At 44.1% G+C, this 21257-nt stretch overlaps 1 protein-coding gene across 1 annotated transcript in view; it reads right to left on the bottom strand.

The window, feature by feature from the left end:
- LOC138527965 (olfactory receptor 51E2-like) overlaps nucleotides 1–21257 on the bottom strand; it is a 180360-nt gene that overhangs the window by 3276 nt on the left and 155827 nt on the right. The window lies entirely within an intron of this gene.

The raw sequence follows: 21257 nt of genomic DNA, 5'->3' as shown, positions 1-21257 counted from the left end.
AATGGTTTTCTCCAAACGCATATACGGCTGTTCCTGAACATTTTCTTCCAATGGTATTTCTTAAGATTCAAAGGCTTTGTATTCAGTACTTGCATATTTACTATCCAGGAATATCTCTCTTATAGGATGAGTTCTATCTTTAATCACAATTTTTTCATTCAGGTAAATTCTTATCTTAAACTAAGAAAAAGAGGATTCTAAAATTCTGGAGTCCTTAGTTAGCTGGGGAATTCCTTCAGTATCCACCTTGGGATTTGATGCTCCAGGCTGTCCTTGATGTTCCCAGGATGCTTTCTTATATACACCCAATGCCAACTTTGATATCCAGCAAGTGAGTCTTATTCCCCATACTACGGAGATTCTATGTGATTTTACCAAAATCATTTTCAGAGAATGGTTTTACAACAAAACAATTATAATGATGAAATATAGATTGTGTGTGTTTTATTTGGGGGGCCCCAAATGCCCCATTTCCCTGTTCTTTTAACCCCACCCCAAACTCCTCCCCACCTGTTTTAACCCCTTACCACACCACCATATATTGTAAAAGGATTCAATCCAGCACTACAGCTAAGTCAATGCCTAGTCTGGGATACTGAATGGAAACCCTTATTGATATATCTTTATGTCCAGTTCATGAGTTCTGGATGACTACCCCTATATAACACCCCTCTCTTGGAATCCCCCTGACCCCACTGAGCCAAGAAGTAGTTCTGTTTTGCAAGTTAAAAGGTTTATTTGAGAATTTAAACAATATATATATATGTATATCACACTTTATAATAAATTAATAATTGAATATCACACTTAATCTGAGCAGTAATCAATAATGGATAGTCTGGCACTAGCACACTTCTTGATAATCAATGATGAGTGGTTATAGGATGGATAAGATGGCAACAATACTTTTATGGTTTCAAATGGATGCAAGGTGGAATGAAAATGCAGTACAGAAAATAACTTGATAGGGTTTCAGCAAAAGACAATGTAATCACTTTCTTGGACAATTCACCCCCCAGCAGCTTATACAACAGATAGGAGTTTTGAAACACAGGCAAAATGCTTTGAATATGGTGACAATGCAGTGAGAAATATGCTGAAAATGCTTTTAATTCCCTTCAGGAGGTTCAGGGTGAGTGGTATCTAGTTAATATGAGTTCAGGCTCACTCTAGCAATGATTCAGGGATGGTTCTTAAGAGGCAGACGAAATTTAGCAGTTCAGGCCAAAGCAGCTATCTTTTTACAAGTAAAGAAATCGGGCCAAATCGCAAATCGCGGCAAAATTCGCGAGTGCGAGAATCGTGATTACGGCAAAAGTATAAGGAGTAGCGGTCCTAATCTTGTTGAAAAGCTGAGATTCTAAGCTTTCAGAGGAAAGTTAAACCAAGTTCCTAGCTCAAACGGTTACGGAGTTATGAACAATTTTGTGAAGGTTGTTTTTCGGATTTGAAATTTTAAAAGTTCAAAGCGACAGGTTACAGCTTGCAGCCAGAAAATGACAGGTGACAGCTTTGCAAATGACAGGTGACAGTTAGGAGGCAGTTCTGGTTAGATTAAAATAGATTGAATTATATTATTTTAACTAAGAGATTGTTTCTGCACAGTTCTTCTAGGTACTCACAATATATTTTGAAATAGGCCTCCCCACGGATCTGGTCAGGTTTTGGACTGGACTCCGGTTCTGGTCTCGGCACTTCACAGTGATCTGGGTCAGCTCTCTGGTTCTGCTAACAGCGGTCTGGGTCACTCTGGATCTCTGGCCTCTGGTTCTGGATACTGCTCTGCTTTCTCTGGGTATAGCACTGCTTCTGGATCTTTCTGCACAGGGTTTCAGGCCAGAATCAACACCTGGGTCCGGCTGTGAATAGTCTGCAAATGATTTTTGGGCCTGCTGACAAATACTTGTGCTTGCAGTGGGCCTTCTTGGTTCAAAGTTCTGTAGTCTCTGTTTAGCTTGGAAGTCTAAGTGTAGGATCTCTGGATGTGAAGTCGTCGGTCAGCATGCTCCAAAGCAAACGGAATTGAAGGTCTCTACCTGTCCCAGCAGTCTCTTTTTATGTGTTTTGAAAGTGGGTGGAGAGGCTAGCTTTCTAGGCCCAACCCCTTCAGAGTTCTGATAGGTTGGAGAATTCTTTGCGTTCTCACTGGAGAGCAGGATTGTGTGTCAGAATGATGTCATTTAATGGCTTGCAGAAAGGATACTCCCCTGTCACATTGCACACAAATCTATATTTGACCCAAATACATATTTGCACAGGTACACATTTGTTTAAAATTACATGCACCCATCACATATCACATGAGGTATACTCTGTTCAAACTCTGCTCTTCCTGGGGGCTTGCATTCAGAAATGGCAACATTTTGTGTTTTTTAGTGGGTTATGCAACCTTGGTTCTTCATTAAAAATTATACACATATACACAGCCTGTCCTTACATACTCCAGTAAATTCCCATGTCTCTAGCTTAAACACAGAGTCTGTAGTATACATAAATAGCAGGGTTTTGCCCCGGAACATTACACAAATTCCCAACGCGTCTTAAAACGTGCACAGAAAAATCACAAGAATTATGGTATCATTTAAATAATTTTGACAAGTCCGCACCATGAGTTATACATCTTTCTTAAAATCATATTCTGGCCAACAGGGGTGTGTCTTTTCAGGTCACATGGTATAGAAACGAGTTTATCCAGTTTCTGCCAAGCTCAGAGACCCTGCCCCTCCCAGCTTCTGCCAAGAGGAAGCTGTTTTACGATTCCCCCAATAAACCATCTGCCTGGGCCCTGGAAGGCCCATTTTTCAAGAGGAAGCCATTTACGGCCTCCCCCCCAATAAACCCTCTGCCTGGGTCCTTTGTTTAGTCTCTAGCAGTCCCTTGGTAATTCAATCAGAGAGGGGTAACCTCCCCTCAGAATGCAGCCAGGCATGAGAACTGCTGTAGATCCAGTTTCACTCCAATTGGGGGGAAGTTGTCATGCAGAATCCAGTTCCTTAAGCCAGGCCCCAGTTAATGTCACTTTTAGTTACCCAGTTTTCTGCATTCGAATAAAACTAACAATGTTTACACATGCAGCTAGAATGCTGATTCTCAGTTCAAAACTATGACATTTTAACAGTGACAAACTATGTGACACTCAAAAGTAGGTCACTCAGTTAATTTAAACATTTCGATTTTTGGTAATTTTAAATCCAATTTCAGTTTAAGCCGCTGCAGACCTGCAGAGCTCAGCCAGTCTTGTTATAAACCTTCAGGTCACTTCAGAATATAACTTTACATTGTATCCACCTCTCAGTAAGTCTTTCTTTGGCCTGCTTTGGGTTCATTTATTCAGTTTTACACAAATGTCTGGTGTTGTTTTAAAACGCCGGCTTTCTGATAGTGGTGAGGACTGGTAATGCAACCATTTTTGGGATTTAAGAAAATTAATTCCCGACAGTTCTAGGTTGCTTTTGGCAATCAGCATTGCCATTCCCAATGGTTTCAGGCTACTGTGTGGGTAGCCCAATGGGGGTGTTAGGCAGTGCCCTTCTGTGCCCATAACATCGGCAAAAATGGGTGGCAGCCTATTCTTCATGCATTTCTCTGTGCATTTTCTGGGAAGCTCTGGCCATCCTGATGTTTTTAATGCCAGTAATGCACAGTTTTTTTTTTTGGTAGGGCTCGGATGCATGGGTAAAAACATCCCACTATATATATATTTTTAACATCAATATGTTTTTGTTACAGTTATTTCCTTATAAAATCATTCTCTGAATCGTTTTCTTTAAAATCACTGCATACCACTAAGGATTTCCATAAAGCCATACACTTTGACTCCCAATATTAATATGAAGAAATCATCTGGTAAACTGATTATCCACATGATCATTTCCTAGAGATGCATGCTGGAAAAGCTGGCATCGTGGAACTTTCCTTACAGTCACATTTTTTAATTCCTCCCGAAATATTTGTATGAGTATTTTTGTTGGATAAACATTGAAACATTTTCTAAAAGGCTTTATAGCTACACCCTAGCTAAATGTGAATAGTAAGAGAGTGTCTCATGTTTAGAGCAGAGTCTGTTACAGGGTACTCCAGTCAATGTATGGTCAGAAATGCTGTCTTATCTTTTATAATAGATTTTGAAGAATCAAAGTGGCCTAGACAATGTGGGTATCCTTTTTATCTCTCATTGAAAACTGACTATGGGACTATTGCATGTAGACTAGTTACTCTGTGTTTCCACCGTGAATTTTGACCAAAGGGCAACTGTGTTCATTGAGGTCCTTTGTTTTTCATCCAGGATGTTTCAGTATAATTGTATGATGTATTGATCAATGCCCTTTCATAGCAGGGCCATGTTCGTACCATAGAGGATTTCCCAGACCTCCTTATGCAAATTGTGGGTACTTTGGGTTCTCACCCTAAGTTACCAGGGGAATCCAGACGTGGACCCCTTGCTCACTGTGCTTGGAGAGGCACAGCTCCACCTCACTGATAAGGCTCATCTAGGCCGAAACACGTGTCTGGGGTTGCTGTTGGTACTCTTGTTCAGAGGAGAATTGCTTACCATTTCGGTGCTGAACTACCTATGGGTGGGATAAAGACTGATATGTGAATGCAAATTTCTCGTCTGTGGAAAGCATAGTGAGCTATAGCGTGGTTGAGCTCCTCCCAGGGCCTTAGGTCCGTGTCCGTACCGGTAGAGGATTTCTCAGACCTCTATTTGCAAATTTCGGGTACTTTGGGTTTTCACCCTACGTTACCAGGGGAATCCAGACGTGGACACCTTGCTCACTGTGCTTAGAGAGGCACAGCTCCATCTCATTGATGAGGCCCGACTAGGCCAAAAGCCCTGTCTGGTGTTGCTGTTGGTACTCTTGTTCAGCGGAGAATTGCCTACCATTTCATTGCTGGACTACCTATGGGTGGGACAAAGACTGATATGTGTATAGACATTTTTTCTCTGTGGAAAGCATAGTGAGCTAAAGCGTGGTTCAGATCCTCCTGGGGTCTGTCCAACCAAGAACAAGTCAATGGGCCATGTTCGTACCGGTAGAGGATTTCCCAGACCTCTTTATGCGCCCTTTCATAACAGTTTATCAATTTCTGCATTCTTATTTTGAAAGTAATTTGTACACTAAGTGATTTTGTTGATTGTTATGTTTTTGATAGGTAAGAAGTATGTAAATGCACGGAGCACATGCCAGCTAAAAGGGGGTTTGAATTTGGCACTGCATAACTTCTGATGTTATCATGACACACCACACCACAGTAACAAGGACTGAGTGCAGCGAAGAATAACAACTAACACCCACTATGTGTACCAATACCCTTAAACCCACTAACTTATCCCATTACTAATATGCAATGCATTTCAGTCCATAGCTCTTTGGTGCAAAACTCTAGTGCAAACTTGTACTCTAAATGAGATGGCAAACACAGGCTGTGCAATGTGTTTGGAGAGCACAGTAGAAAATGAACATGCAGAATGAAGTCTGTTTTCTTGCAGTGAAGATGTGAGGAATGTGAGCTTCGAAATATAGTGCCTTTTTTTGCTCAAAGCAAATCTATTGTTCATTCTCAGAACAGGAAAACAGCGCAGAGAAATTTAACATTTTTAATCTGTTTGTTGACTTATAACAGTGAAGGCTGATCACGTGTCTTCTAGAACATTCTAGTGAGTTGGTTTGTGAAAGGGAAGAGGTTCTGTTTGGCACAAGACATCACTTCAAAGGTGGAATCTTCTTACATTTTCTGTAGGCAAACATACATTTCATGGGCAGGTCACAGAAATAGTTTAGAAAGAACTGTCTATCAGAGGGAGGGTTAGCATTGGTCTGTTTATTATGTGTCCTAATTAATTGTGATTTTACACAGACTGATGCAAAACTAATTGCAAACTAATTTTACTGCAGACAGTATTCCCTTTTGCCACATGTGGTAACATACAAAACAAAACTGGTCACTATGAATTGGGTCCATTTTAAGGGTTGTTTATATGAATAACAGCATGCAGGTGTCTTGGTAAGTGTATTCTGGATTACAACCAAATTGGTATGCTATATAAAATACTACATGATGTTGAACTCGTATTTTAGGGTGCCCCAGGTCCAGTGTTGGCTTATTATTTATGATCCCAATATAAGACAAATATCAGGCTGTCCTGTATATTTAGGGCTCACCAAAATACCACAGCATACTCCAACAGGCTCACCAAAAATACTGCAAAATACCTCTAGCAGGTTTATGGTGCGTTGGCCGGTAAATCAGTAAAGTAATTACTGGGCATGTCCTTGCATAATATAGCATAACCATATTGTGCGCTCATTCTTTGACCAAAAGTGCATTGTGAGGGAAGTACCAGCAACTGCGCTGAGTGCACATTGTATTTTCTTTGTACTGAAGTGGAGAAACACACCCCTGAAAAGATCTTTCAGAAGGGAAACATTATACAAATGTGTCTCCTTATGTTATTTGAAGCCAAAGAACGTAAAGAGAAGAAAGGCTATATTGTTAGATTGTGCGCCAAGTTGTGGTTTTCACTACATACGTTTATAAAGCTACACGGAAAGAATCTTGAGGTTATTAGCAAGTTACAGTGTAGTTTAGATGCAGAATGGGAACGATTGCTACAGATGGAAAAACATGGGAGTTGGACAAGCAGCTGCAGACCAAATGTAGCGATCTCAGTGCACGATTGGCTCAGGGGACAAGCAAGTTGCCGAAAGTGAGGGAGAATTAATTCATTTTAAAACCGTGTTAGACACTGTACGAAAAGATGGAGATGTTGCAATATTGGAAATTTTGACACAGAGGAAGGATAAAAAAGAAAAATATGCCAAAGTCAGGAATGAGAATTCTGCTCTTTATCATGAACCACAGCAGCTTCATGTGCAGTGCAAAAAAAATGAGACAGCAAGTTTTTAGGTTTATATCTCAAGAAAAGCGGAAGTTCACCACATTCACTGGAGCTGAATTCAATCACAGCACTAACCAGGGGAATTTGCAAGCATCTGCCCATCTGACCATGTCTGGGTATGGTCCAGTAATTGAGGCTGGACCACCCACAACTGCTCACACACATGCTCACCCACAAGAGAACAGGAGTGGGGGACAAAATGACACATCCCAAAATGCACCATGTAGTGCTTTAAAGATAATGAAATCAATCAAGGCTTTAATCTAACCATTCAGAAAAGGAGGGCATAGCTGTATAGAAGATCATCTTGAGGTTGTATACAAAATCTTTAAGACCCTTCAGATTCCTAGGGAACAATATGGACAGAACTTTCAACTTATTTTAGATGCTGCTTCTGCCAGTGTTATCCATGGCCTGAATGAACAGGAACATTTGTCATGGGAGGACTTTGCGAAATAAATTAGACAGCAATTCTCACCCTGTCAATCTACACAACAAGCCAAGAAGGCTGCATGTAGCATGTCTGCACAGCCAAATGAATCCACTTGCCAATTCTTTAAAAATGTAAAAAGGGCATTTGCACGTTTTGATATGACCTTTAGTCCTCAGTCAGTAGAATTCAAAATTGCTTACTTTTATGGACTTCAAAAAGGTATCGTATCTCAGTTAATCCATGAGTTTGACAGGGTAAAACCCTTAAAATGGATCATTGAACAGGCGTCCAAGATATAGTAGGTCATATTTAATGAGAAACAAGAAACAGCTAAGGTAAAGAAACCAAATGAAAAACTAAAGACTGTGCATTTGTTGATAGTGAAAATGTGTGCATTTATCATGAATAAGCACTGTGAGACATAATTTGACGTTCATATTTGTACATATGTTTGTATTAGATTGTTTATAGTCGCAAAGATTGGTGAGGGCAGTTGTATAAATTGTTGTAAACAGGTAAAGTAACAGTTGCTTGCATGTATACAGTTTGTATTTGTGGTGAAAAATGGGGTGACCCTGAAACGTGAGCAGTGTCAGAGAAGTAAACAAGCCACAAAGTTAACAATGAGCATAACGATCATATCATAGAAAATTGCAATGAAGTTTGCACAAAGAAGGGCAGAAAGAAGAAGGGAGGGAATTGGTAAATGGCCAGGTATGAATGCAATCTTAGGCTAGGTAGTTGCAGAGGGGATTTTACTAAATGACTGAGTGCACAAGGGCATGGGAAGCTAAGATACGAGTGGCATCCCCGTATAAATGGGTCTGCTCAGCCTGGCTGGGTCCTGGTCCGGGCTGCCATGATTTGTGCCAACACGAAGTAGAGCGTGTAGGCGTGTTCCCGTTCCAGTTGGGAAGGTTATGGCCCCATGTGGGTTGAAGGCAAGGAAACACGGGTAGCCAGTGTCCATGCAATAATGCCCCGGTTGGCATGCGTCTATCCATGATTAGAAATGAGGTTGGTCTGCGGTGTTGTACTGGTAGCCGCTACATTATCAATGTGCCCCCCAGGTATGTGCTGCCTGTGTGTACGGGGAGGTGTTGGGGTTTCGTGTGCAGCTGGATTGAGGGGCTGGTGCCTGAGAAGCCAGCATGTATCCCAACCCCTCCAATAGAGGGAAGAACATTAGAACCCTCCAGTGAGGGTCTAATGTTCAATAAGAGAGGTCTGTTGGAGGTCTCATGCCGATTATCAAGGTCATGTGCGTGCCGGCAGGAGGGAAACAGGCGAAATGTTCCAACCCTTATAATGGCAGCAGGCGACTGTGGGTGCTAACATTGGTGTTCATTGGTGGTGGATGGTGAGCGGGCTGAGCACTAATTACGTTATAGTGCTACCATATAACACAAGTGGGCCCAGTGATAGCCAGTGTGTGAGCGCTTAAAGGGAGAATTCTCCAGATGGCTAATTTCCCTTACCTACTGAGTCCCTCAGCTGCTTTGTTGGATTTCTAGGATTTCTTTTTTCACCTGGTAAGAGTGTGAGCCTTTTTTCCTACTCTTACATGTGTTTTGCTGTGTGTTTTACATTTTTGTGTTCATAGACTGTGGATCCTCACCTACTCCAAAGGCATCATCGTTTTACTATGTGTTACACAGCACCTTTAGTGCAGTGACACAGGGTTGTCTTTTTCAGACTTACCACTTTAAACTCCATATTCTGGGACTGACTACTGTTCCTACCGCGGTCTATGAAAATAGCCTTGGTACTGTTTTAGGCTATGTTAGTAGCCTCGAACTTAAATGCGCTGGACCACATTTACTGATTTGGTTCTGGCTGGGTTTATTCGCCATTTCTTTTTGTAAAGGTTTTTCTCGTGTTTTACTCTGCGTGCCAAACCAGGTTTGGTTCCTTTGTTGGCCGTCCTTTGGCGGGCTTCTGCACAGAAGCCCTCTTTAGGCGCTTGAGAGTCTGGGTGGACAGGATGTGAGGGAGGGGTTCTAGGCCCCCTACACAGGGTTCCCTTGGAAACCCAAGTCGCACTCTGTTTTGATTGGCTAGGTGACTGTCTTGCCAAGACAGCCACCCTACTGTGTGATTGACAGCCAGGCTGGGTGAATGGGGGAAAACTGCATAAAAGCAGGTCTCTGGGACTGAGAAGACAGAGTCACCACTGGATCGAGAGAACCGAAGAGAAGCTGACTGAAGAGGAACTCTACCACGACTGAATCTCCAGGTGAAGCCCTGCTGTGGGTCTGAATCTCCAAACTTTAACAACAGGGAAGATCTGCAAGGAATATTCTCCCCTTGAGCTGTTGGGACCAACCAGTTCGCCAAACTGCAAGCCAGGCCTCCTTCCTCTGGTCGAATTTGCTGTGCACAGCTACAGTGAACCGGATAGCCAGGAGAACCGGACCCTGCTTGGGTTTTAAGGAGCGCACCTTTTATTTGTTGCTTTGCTCTGCTGCTGGTTTCTTTCCTGGCAGTGCATGACCCTCCAGTCTTCCTACTTCGCATTAGTCCGACTGTCGCTTCAGGAACCATGAGCCTGAAGGCCCTGCCAGGAACGTCTGCCTCAGCTACAGCCTTCTTCTCCATTTAATGTACTGTTCAAATCCGGCCATTTGTTCCGTCCGAGCGTGGTAAAAGTGTTTGAAATCTTTTGCCAATCCTAGGGCTTGCCCTTCTCTATTCTTTAAAGTAACTTTTCGTCCGACCAACTTCGTTCTGATCTCTTGGCAAAGACTTAACCGCAAACTGCTCTGAAGTGTGTAATCCTCTGCAAAGACTTTGGTCCATTGACTTTGGCCCTGGCCTCTTGATTTGATTTCCTCACCATAGTTGCCTTTTCTAGATTGCCCTGCTTACTTACTTGTTGGTGCTGCTCAACATTTGCCTAACTTTGTCTTTCCCTCCCTTTTGAATTGCCGGAGTGCCATTTTGCTCACACTTCATTTTGAGCTTAACTTATCCAGAATCTATGGGGTGGTGTGTTGTTTATTAAGAGTGTGATTTTTCTACTGCTTTACTTTGGTGAATTGTTTTATAACTGATCAGTGTTTGCCTGAATCATAGCAATTGCTGTCCTTTGTGTAACTATTTGATACTGCTCACTTTACTCTTGAGATAAGTCTGGCTGCTCAGCCATCACTACCACTTTACTGTGTAGTACAGGCGTGTACCAAAGGTGAATTTGTACTGTCACTTGTAGTCTTAATGGTGTATGGTGTTCCCAAAGGGTGTTGCATATGATTCTGATTCAAACAGAAATCAAAAAACAAAGAACATCCCGGCCCACGGTGGGCGCAAGTAGATGTTTGACACGTTATTCTACATAGAGTGGGACCAGCAGATATTCCGGGTCTATGTGCGGGAATGCCCTGCTAACAAGGAGATGGAATTGTGTAAAAAGGCATGCAAGTTTCAGAGAGTTGGTCAGACATACCTACAGCCCGACGGCGCTGAGTGAAGAAAGTGAGGGCTCACAGTGATCGTTCAGATTGCGATCCCGTTGTGCCGCACAGCCATAACTAAATAAAGTGTGGTCTCATAGGTTGGAGGAGGCAGCCAATAGCAAATGGATGCTGATTGTCTGTGTGTGGGAGAGGTGCCCAAACTGCAAGGTAACAGTGATGGATTTTAGTAGAAAGTAAATGTCATGTTGTGTAATGTAGTGACACGTGCTGTAATTGATGTGCAGCTATTAGCGCGGTGTGCAGTTGCTTTAGGCAGAGTATAATGCTACCTGAAGAACAGTAGCATTCCCTTAGTTGTGTTGCCTTCAGGCCTCACCTCCACAGTCTCTCCCACTCCTCCCTAGTTATAAGCCTCCCAACGGTCCTCTCCCATTTCCCCAAAAATTCCCACACGCCCCTGGTGGTGGCCTCTTCCAATATCATATAGAGGTTTGAGATAAGGCCCTTTGCTCCATTCTGTGATGCGAGGAATTTCTCCAGTGCTGTGAATTGGTGGGTCGTTGCCTCCTTGATGTCTGGGTTCAGACCCCAATGTCTAATCTTGCAGTACTGCATTCTATCCAGTTCCGCCACCCCGAAGATCTGCTTACAATCCAGAAATGACCTTATCGACTGGCCCTGGAATATGTCCCATATCCCCCGGTACCCTCCTTCCTGCCATGCAGAGAAAGTACCTGATTCCATTCCCAGCGTGAAGGCCGGGTAATGAAAGATAGGTGTGAAAGGGAAGGGGAATGTTGTGACACCATATATCCCTGCCAACGCATCCCACGTGTCCGCCAGTAAATTGCTTATGACACTCACATAGATGCATTGTGGTCTGTCCCGCCTCTTGAACCAGAAGACCTCCACAAGAGTTCCTTCCCCACCGCTGCCCGGTCCATGTTCACCCATAATTTCCCTCTGCTCCCCGTCCCCCATTCCCTTATCAGTCTAATCTGAGGTACCTCATAGTAAAACTTGAACGTTGGGAAATACCAACCCCCCTCCCTTCCTGGGGTCATCAACAGGGCTCGGTTAATCCTTGGTCTCTTGCCCTCCCAGATGAAGATTCCCATCTGCTTCCTTAGTCCCCCCTAAAAATACCCAGCACTGGCAGTGCTTGGAAGAGGTAGAGACACTATCTTCAGTGCCGCCAGCCCACCCAACCAGGAAATCCTAAGCATTTTCCATATGTACAGGTCCGCCGTGATAGAAGCCAACATGAGGGAGAGGGTAGTTTGCTGTGGTTCCATGGGTTAATAACGAATGAAAATATAAGACAACTTTTTTTACTAATTTAAAATAACAAAAACATTTCGAAAGTTTTTCTCTTTTTCTTTTTGAGGTGTCCCTCCAAAACCCCCATTTCCCTAGCTTTATTATCCCCCTCAACCCTCTCTCACCCTTTTTAATCCCTTACCCCACCTCTATATATACTTTTAATCAAAAACGTGAATTTCTTGCGTTATTAAATTTTCATTATTAAACATATTTGTTATTTGTAATTCGTTATAATGTTTGCTGCATACCACCCCACGAGTCGCAGTGTTATGTAGATCCCCAGATATTTAACCCCCTTAAGAGTCCGGGTGAAGGGCGCCGAAGCCCGCAATACTGTCGCCTCTCTACTCCGCACTGTAAGGTTCAGAATCTCCGATTTTGATTCATTCATTTTTAGTAACGAGACCAGCCCAAACTCAGCGAGGATCTTCCTGTACTCCCCCCAACAACTCTATCGGATGAGTAAGGGTGACGAGCATGTCGTCTGTAGTCCGCGATGGCTGCAACCTTGTGCTGTTCTCCCCCAAACGCGATTCTCTTAACTGCCTCCAACTCCCGTATTCTCTGCATGGGGGCTCTAGATATATCGTGTCAAACAGGGGCAAGAAGGGACACGCTTATTTGGTGCCTCTAGATAAATTAAACCTGCTAGAGAGAATACCGTTAATAAGTAGCCTTGCTTGTTGTGTGTTGTAGTTCGCTTGCACCCTACTGATGAAATCTGTCCCAATCCCATTTCCCCATTATTCTAAATAGAAATGGCCATTCCATGCTATCAAAGCCCTTCTCTATGCTGAGAGAGTGGAGGACCACTGGTGTCGAGGTCTTGTTGACTTTTTAAATTAGGTGGGCTACTCTTCTTATATTGTTAAATGTATGGCGTCCCCTTACCAGCCCCGCCTGATCCGGGTGTATCAAATTTGGAAGAAGGCTCTCTAGTCGATTAGTCTGGCTTTTTGGTATTTATTTTTGCGTCCACGTTAATTAATGCTATTGGCTGATACGAGCCGTACTTAGTGAGATCTTTGTTCACTTGGGGATAAGGGTAATTTTAGCTTCCTCCATCGATGTCGAGATGTGGCCAGTCATACAAAATTGATAAAACAGCCCTGCAAAGTGGGGGTTCAAGATATCTGCAAAGGTCTTATAAAAAGATGCTTTATACCCATCCTGGCCCAGAGTTTTGTTGAGAGGGAGTGCTCTTATGACCTTTCTAACCTCTTCCTCCATCATGTCTTTGCTTAGCTGTGTCCTCTCCTCCTCTCCCACCCTCGGTAACCTAACCTTAACCAGGAAATTCTCCTGTTCTTTTTTATTCGGCAGGGCCTGTGTCTCATATAGGTTCCCATAGAACTGCACAAAACACTCCTGGATCTCTCTTGTGAGTGTCTGGCGATGACCTGTGTCATCTACTATCACTGTCACAGTCTTCTCCTCCCTCTGCGATAAACTTGACAAGAGATTATCAGCTTTGTTCTTAGGACACTAAACTGGCCCACTGCCTATCTGTGTACCCGTACAATGTTCCTAATGTGTGTGCTCAGCAGCCTGCGGTTAGCCTCCTCCACCTCCACTTCGAGTTGGGTCTCCAGTTTCATCTGCTTGTCCCATTTGGTCTTGGCTGCAATGAATTCCCCGCTAAATCGTTGCTTTGAAGGCATCCCATCTTATTGCCTTACCCGTATCCTGCACCTTGTTCTCCTTAAAGAAGGAGGTCATTTTAGCCTCAATTTCCTGTCTGAGGACCACAACCCTCAATAAGTTGACTGCATCCTCCATCTCCATGTGCCCCTCCTCCAGTTTGCTAAGTGCATCTTCATTGTGACTACCTCATGATCTGCTACACCCAGATGCCCCACCTCAATCTCCTTCACATCCACTGGGAATGGTGCCGATATCCAGATGTAATCGATCCTAGAGTGAGATCCAGGGATGTAAGAATAGTAGGTGAAGCACTTCCTCGCTCGGTGCATCCTTCATGCATAGTTTTTCTAAGCGTTGCTGCAGCGAGTTGGATGCTACAACCCTTTATAGGCCCCCCTCCCGTTGATCTGTCTACCGTTCCTGACCAGGCCAAATTAAATTCCCCCCTCAGAATTATGTGACCTCTTGGCACCTCCTCCAAAGCACCCAAGAAGCTCTTAAGAAAGGTCTCCTGGTCCTGATTGAGCAGGTAGACAGAGGTGATCGTGCAATCGACTCCTTCAAATTCGCCCATGGCTATCATATACCTTCCGCCTTTGTCCGCTTTGGAGTCTCCCATCGATATCGATCCCATCTTTGAAGGCCAACACTACCCCTGCTGTTTTCCTGGGGCTGCTGCATGATATATGCAAGAAACCCATTAGCGGAAGCCTCGCCTGATCTTGCCTCATGAGATGGGTCTCCTGAAGCAACAGAATGTCTAGGGCCGACTTCCTTGTGAATGGTTCCAGTTTTTTTTCCTTTTCAGGAGGGAATTTAATCCCTGTACATTAAGTGTTGCCCACTTGAATGCTGCTACTCCCCTCTCCCTTGCTATGTGCCACCCTGCCTCCCTTATCCCCACCCGTCTCCCACCTCATCCTTCTGCCTGACTCCCGGTACTCCATCCCCTCCCCTTCCTGGTCCCTCCCCCTTCCACCTGCCCGTTCATATTGCTCACCCCCAACTCTCATCATGAATGCTGCTCCGCCTGCCTTAGAAGCCCCTTCTGGCCATTCCGATTAGGGTCCAAACCCAAAAGATCAATCTCTCCCTGTACTGAAGTAATACACCTCTGCAAGCCTTCCCACTGGAAGACCAGGCCGAAAAGGAAGGTCCATTTATACTAGATCATCCTGCGGGCCAGCTCCCTGACCACCAGGCCCATATGCCTTCTCTTTAGGAGCGTGGACCCTGCCAAGTCCGGGAACAGCTGATTTGGGGTACCCTTGTAGGACAGGGGCTCTTTAGCTCTTGCTGCACGTAACACTGCTTCTTTCTGCGCATACTCCGTGAAGGCCGCCAACTCATTGCAGGGTCTCCCCCTGGTCCATTCATGCTCCTGCCTGTTCTGTGAATTCAATCTAACATTATGTCATCCGGGGAAGCAATCCTCAGGATGTCTGCAAATAGGCCTTGGACTTGCACCTTCAAATCTCTATGCTCCACCGTTTCGGGCACGTTTGTAATACATGTGTTGATTCTATGTGACCTTTTCTCCATGTCCTTCATCTGTAATTTAAGTTTCCTTGTGGCCACGTTCAACCGTTCTATGGCATTGCTATTCTTTGTGGTTTCCTTCTCCTGAAGGCCTCTTTCCAGTTGATCCGTCATCTCTCCCAGTTGCCCCACTTCTTGTTTTATCTCGGCCAATCCTGTGTTGGGATCAGATTGCATCAACTGAAATTGTTCTTAGAACGCTTTCGTAATCGTTGACTGCAGAGACATTAGGTCATTGTGCAGGTCCTGCTTCAGTAGAGGTTTGGGAGATTACTGCGTATTGGCTGCCTCCTGCGTATTAGCATGCCCGTGCCCCCCCTCCCCCGTGTCGGTGTCTTCTTCACTCCTTTGGCTTTGGCCCTCAACATCCACCCACAGTCCTGTCTGGGGGCTGACCCTGGCTCTGTTCCGTCCAAAAAAGGTGGGGCTGTCCCCACTCCAGGGCCACCCCCGGTCCCCATGTTCTCTATTGTCCCCCCAAATGTGTTCCTTAGTCTGTACCAGTACACGGCCTCCGCTCCCAATTCCGAGAATTCTTCTTTTTTCAAACATTTCATCCTGGCATTCACACTTATCTGCTCGTCCCGTTTCAATGGCTGTAGAATGCTGCTACAATATTACTCCCTTTGCTGCCAAATAGCCTTCTACAAAACCGTTATGCAATTGCATTTGGATAAACTCACACCATGTAACCTTTCTACATCACTTGGCAATCCAACCTTTGTTTCCCTTCAGCACCTCAAATTGTAAATGAATGAGACGTTTTGGAATATTCTTAAATTATCTGCCCTATGGAACTGTATTGTTCTGCCACCACTTGGATTCCTTTTGCACTTATATTCAAAAACTGAAAATGCTTTTTTTAATACCACTTTGGCTAGATTATATAGCAATTGGGTCTTAGTTAATGTATCTGAAGCCCAAGACTTCTAGTGGTGATTGTGCAGCCTACAAGACTACCAACATACATTTAAAACCAAGGCAACTGGATTAGGTACTTGATACTACAATGAGGTCTGTGACAAGGCCAAATACTTCACACTGCCAGGAAGAGGGATACACTCCTCTCCCTGGGAAGGAGGGTGGTGAAAGGGGTGATACAAAGCCAGTGTTAGTGACAGGGAAGAGCACTGCAAGTGGGGCACAAAAACATCTCCTCCCCTTTCTGTGCCAGCGTGTATCTTTGCAGAACCCCGTCTCCAGCTGTGTCTTAAAGTGTCTACACTTGTCAGTGTTCTTTGGCCCTTTCAGATGCTGGCACATGAGAGAGAACAAACAGAAAAGCGAGAAGAGAAGATCAGAGAAACAGAAGCAGTTGCCTCACTGAAAGTAGCTTCAGTGGCAGAGGGACCAGATCACAGCGGCAGAGCAATTGCTGATAGAGAGAAGCTGACTCCAGCCATGCAGCGGGACAGAGCAGCCGCGTCACAGGACAGAGTGTCCATACTATGAATGAGACCAGCAAATCCTACTTATAGTCCTGCATTGAAAAACCATCCCCTAGACCACAATGGACTTTCAAGCAGAATGCTCCCCTGAACTCACCCTGGGGTCCCAGCCAATGCAACCCCAATATAGAACTTTGACATTGCTTTTCGTTGACCTCCAGATCTCCTAGGTGGCAAGCCTGAGCGGAGAAAGTGGTCAGGGCTAGCACCTGCTTTCAAGTACTCTTGCCCACATATACACCCTGGGAAGGGGAGGAAACAAGGAGATTGGTTAGGGGCAGCTGACCAACTCTGATCAGGTGAGGGATATAAAAGCAAGGTGCAGGAAACAGGAACTGTGAATGTATCAGGTGAGGTTAGAGGAGGAGGTGGACTGCAGATTGTGGACATGTGCTTTGGAGTAGGTGAGGCTTAGGCTTAGGAGTGATAACGGTTCTGTAATGTGAGTGTGTGGGTTTGTGAGATGTGTGTGTGTGTGTGCGTGTAGAAAGGACAGTGGAAGGTGTGAATGTGAGAAAACTGGTATTGGGCATAAGGAATGTGTCTAAGTAGTGGAGTGGGGTAAGTTGTAAAGTGGGTGAAACAGTAGTGAGGAAGGAGTTGTAGTCCAGGAGAAATCGTAATCTGAAAGGAGAATTAGTAGTAGTAGTGTGAGAGATGTATTAGTGTAGTGTGGGAGTAGTAGTATTTGTAGAGGAGGAAGAAGAATAGTAGTGTGTCAGGAAAGTAGCAGTCATGTGGGAGCAGAAGTAGCAGTAGAGTGGAGCAGTACTAGTTGAGTTAGAGGAAGTAAAAGTAGCAGTTGGTGGAGTGGGAGAAGCGTTAATATCAATGGGTGGAGGTAGTTGTATTCCTATTTGTATTTGTTTGAATTTATACCGCGCTTTCACCAAAGTGCACCGCAATATGAGAGGAGTGAAACATCAGAGGGACAGGAAGTGTGTGGGGATGAGACAACGAAGGTGCAGGTAGAGTAGAAGGGAAAGGTAAAGGTGGACGTGAGTGGAACCAGGCTAATCTTACAGAATAGCGGGAAGTCCCAAATATCTATGTTTTTTAGAATATTACTCTTAGAATATTAACCTGCAGTGAGAGCAGATAATGTTCGGAATTTAGTGAGCTTGCTGTTAGGGAAAAGAGCATCAGAAAAAGGCAGCTAATGGAGAGTAGGAAATGACAATCAATACAACTAACCAGGGGTTATGACACCTGGGTTAGGGAGGAGGTTTAAGGTAGTCAAGAGAGAGAGGGATGGACATGGACCCCTCAAGGAATGTCATAGTTACCCATGAACAGTACTGGGTTGTTTCATGTGCCATCAATGACTCAAAGCTCAAAGTGACATTATTAAAGGCCACTAGAAATAGACACAATAGTCTGCCACCAATCTATAGAGCCCAAAGACAGATTCGCGAGGAGAGTTGTACAGGGGACTTGGTACCTTTTGAGCAGTTTACTCTGAGAGGGTTTGAGTATCTCAGGAACCAATGCAGAATGTATATATGCGACGAGTCCTTGGAGGAGCACCCAATGGAGAAAAGGAAGGTTAACCACTCAGGAATAATGGACACATTCAGGGGCCTATCAACTGCAGTGGAGTTTAGTATATTACACCTTTGACAATCACAGCAGAATACTACTTTGGTGATATGCCCAGCATGACTTTGGGAGTTGAGGGAGATTGAAAGTCCATGTAGAGTATTTTAAAATTAATTCTTTCCTTCACTGGCAACCAGAAGGGGCCTACGGAAAGGTGAACAATGTTTAGATTTAGAGACTTTGAAAATTAGGCCGACTGCTATGTTCTGGGCTTTCTGCAGCCGATTCATTTGTCTCACTGGTAATCCAGGCAGGAATTAACCAAATCTCCCTCTACCAAAGCATGTTCATTTGGGGAATATAAGGAAGGAAACATTGTGGTAGTTGGAGAGAGTAGAAAGCAGACTGAATTAAAGCACCAACCTGGATGTCACAACCCATGTCATCCTGCCAAATGCAACACAGGTATTTCAGCTTGGGGGAATAATTGGATTTTGACCCCAAAAGTTCAGAAGAGGGGTAGCTGTTCAGCATTTTGACTAACAAATGTTTAGGGCCGAGCATTTAATTGTAGGCGATTATGAAACATGCAGCATGCGATTTCTTCTAGACACAGGCCGACTCTCTGGATAGAATCCTTGAGGTTGCTAATCTTAAGGAAAATCTACATATCATCTGCATCAGAGTGGAAATTCACCTTTAAACACTGAAAGGTGTTCATCAAAAGCTTCATATAAATGTTGAAAAGAATCAGCAAGAAAAAAGATCTGTGAGGGACTCCACAGCCAATGGGAAGAGTATCGGACACAAACCTGCCATAGGTTACCTGTTGTGGACAATTGGCCAGGAATTAATTGAACCAAGAAAGGCGATATTCAAAACTCTGCAGACTTCCTTTAGACTGTATAGCAAGTTAACCATAACAAATGCAGCAAACAAGTCCAACATCATCAAGAGAGTAAGCTCGTCATTGTCTCCCCAGGTCCCCAGGCCAGAATATTGTCCCAAAATTATGTTAACGCTGTTTCTGTCCCATGTCTTGGGCAGAAACCTGATTGGTAAAAATCAAGAAGAAAGTGTTTTTCAACATGTCCCTGGAGGTGTAGAGTCACAATTTTCTCCAGAATGTTTCCAGCCCAGGGAAGTCCGGCCAAGGGGCAGTAGTTTTGCAACACATGTGGGTCTAAATTGGTTTTTTTCATGAGAGGGGAGACCGTGAAATGTTTCAGCTCTGGAGGAAATGAGCCTTGAAATAATGAGAGATTGATAAATGTACCAAGTCTTGTATACAGGAGCACTCATGTGTTTTCAGAGTGAGGCAATTTCAATTGTTTACAAAATAAGTCAGCGGGTGCAGGGGAGAAAGTAGCAGCCCTGGCACTAGGCTGAAAACTAACAAAATCCTAGAAACCAGTGTCCACCGACTGTGGAACACTCGCGTCCCCTGCCCACCTAATTTGAATGTATATCATTCAACATTTACTAATTTAAATTTTAATTCCCCCCAAGTAAATATTCACTCACGCAATTTTTAGTAAAACAAATTCTCATTTGTAAAAACGATTTTTAGGAAAACACATTTTTTAGGAAAACAGACAATTTATATGTTCATTACCACATGATCTAAAACAATGTATGGAATCCAATAGATCTATGCTCTACGCGTTTCGGACTAGTGTCCCTTCCTCAGGAGCTCAAAATTCCAGGCATCGGACTACTGATTCTTTTATCATGCGTAAAGTGTCTTCACAGGTGCTTCTACTTTCTAGGCAATTCCATTGTAGCTGAGGAGGGTTCTCCTTTTCGGTGCCTGTTGCCCCTCCCAGCAGCGATCAGAAGAGAATGGAAAGCACCCAGTAACACAGCCAGAACAGTTTCATTTATCTGCCCAGTACACAGCGCAGTACAGATTGTGACAGGGAAACTCTGGAGGAAGCTCTGTGGAAAGTTGAAAAGGATTCTTGGGCATGATCCAATCTGATCCTTCACGGAAAATCTAACATCTGAATAGAAAGCTCTAACAGAACCCAGTAGCTCTCCAGAAGCCCCCTTCGGGCTGTATAGAGATGTATGAACAATTAACAGAATCCCTGCAATGTAACAACCAAGGTGTTTTCAACAGCAAATAGCAATATTGCAGGGATACAAGGGTGAGTAGTAGTTAAACTTACTACCTCACCCTCAGACATCTAGACAATAACAGTGATCCCAATCATAAAGGTGAAGCAGGCACACTTCGGAGATGTATCCCCTCATCAACAAATCTTTCCCTACCTCTCCTATCGTCAGAGTCTCTGCAATACTGGCCATCATCATCTCCTGCCTAGACTAGGCCAACTCCCTTCATCTCAGAGTCGCAGCATGCCAGCTCAGGAAACTCCAACAAATCCAAAACTCAGCAGCCAGACTTTTGCTTGCCCTCTCATCAAGAGAACATATCACCCCTGCTCTCAGAGTACTACACTGACTCCCTTTTAGCCTAAGAGCAACCTTCAAAGCCATGTGCATCACACTTAGAGCCCTCCATAATACAGGACATTAGTTCCTTTGAACAGAATCATCCACTACCAGCCCCCCAGAAAAATCTGATTGGGGTCAGCTCTCTTCCTCGCTATACCCCCCCCTCTATCCTAGCTACCACCATCCTGAACACTCTTCCTCTGCACATCCGTTGCACCGAGAACTACCTTTCCTTCAAAAAAGTCCTGACTATTTGCCACATTATACTGAAATTCGCTCCCTAATCCTTCCAATTCCCGAAATCCGAACATAGGAACACTCAGCACAAGGCTGCGTTGGCTGCATTTGCGGTGGCCCAACCTCTTACCACCATATTGCGGAGGCCCAGACCACATAATCTATCATACATCAATCATGGCCCTGGTTTCCCACAAGCACCGATAGATGAAACACAGTCCTTCATGTATGAATTGCCACAGGATTGCTCAGTCACTGCACTGTGCATGTACAGGAAAATAGGCAAATCGCACTCAAAGTGGTTGTGATAGAAT

The sequence above is a fragment of the Ambystoma mexicanum genome, chromosome 7q (assembly GCF_040938575.1).
Source record: "Ambystoma mexicanum isolate Mex_15411 chromosome 7q, UKY_AmexF1_1, whole genome shotgun sequence".
Taxonomy (NCBI): domain Eukaryota; kingdom Metazoa; phylum Chordata; class Amphibia; order Caudata; family Ambystomatidae; genus Ambystoma; species Ambystoma mexicanum.
Note: the sequence above shows the minus strand (reverse complement) of the source record. Positions and strands in the feature narration are given on the sequence as shown.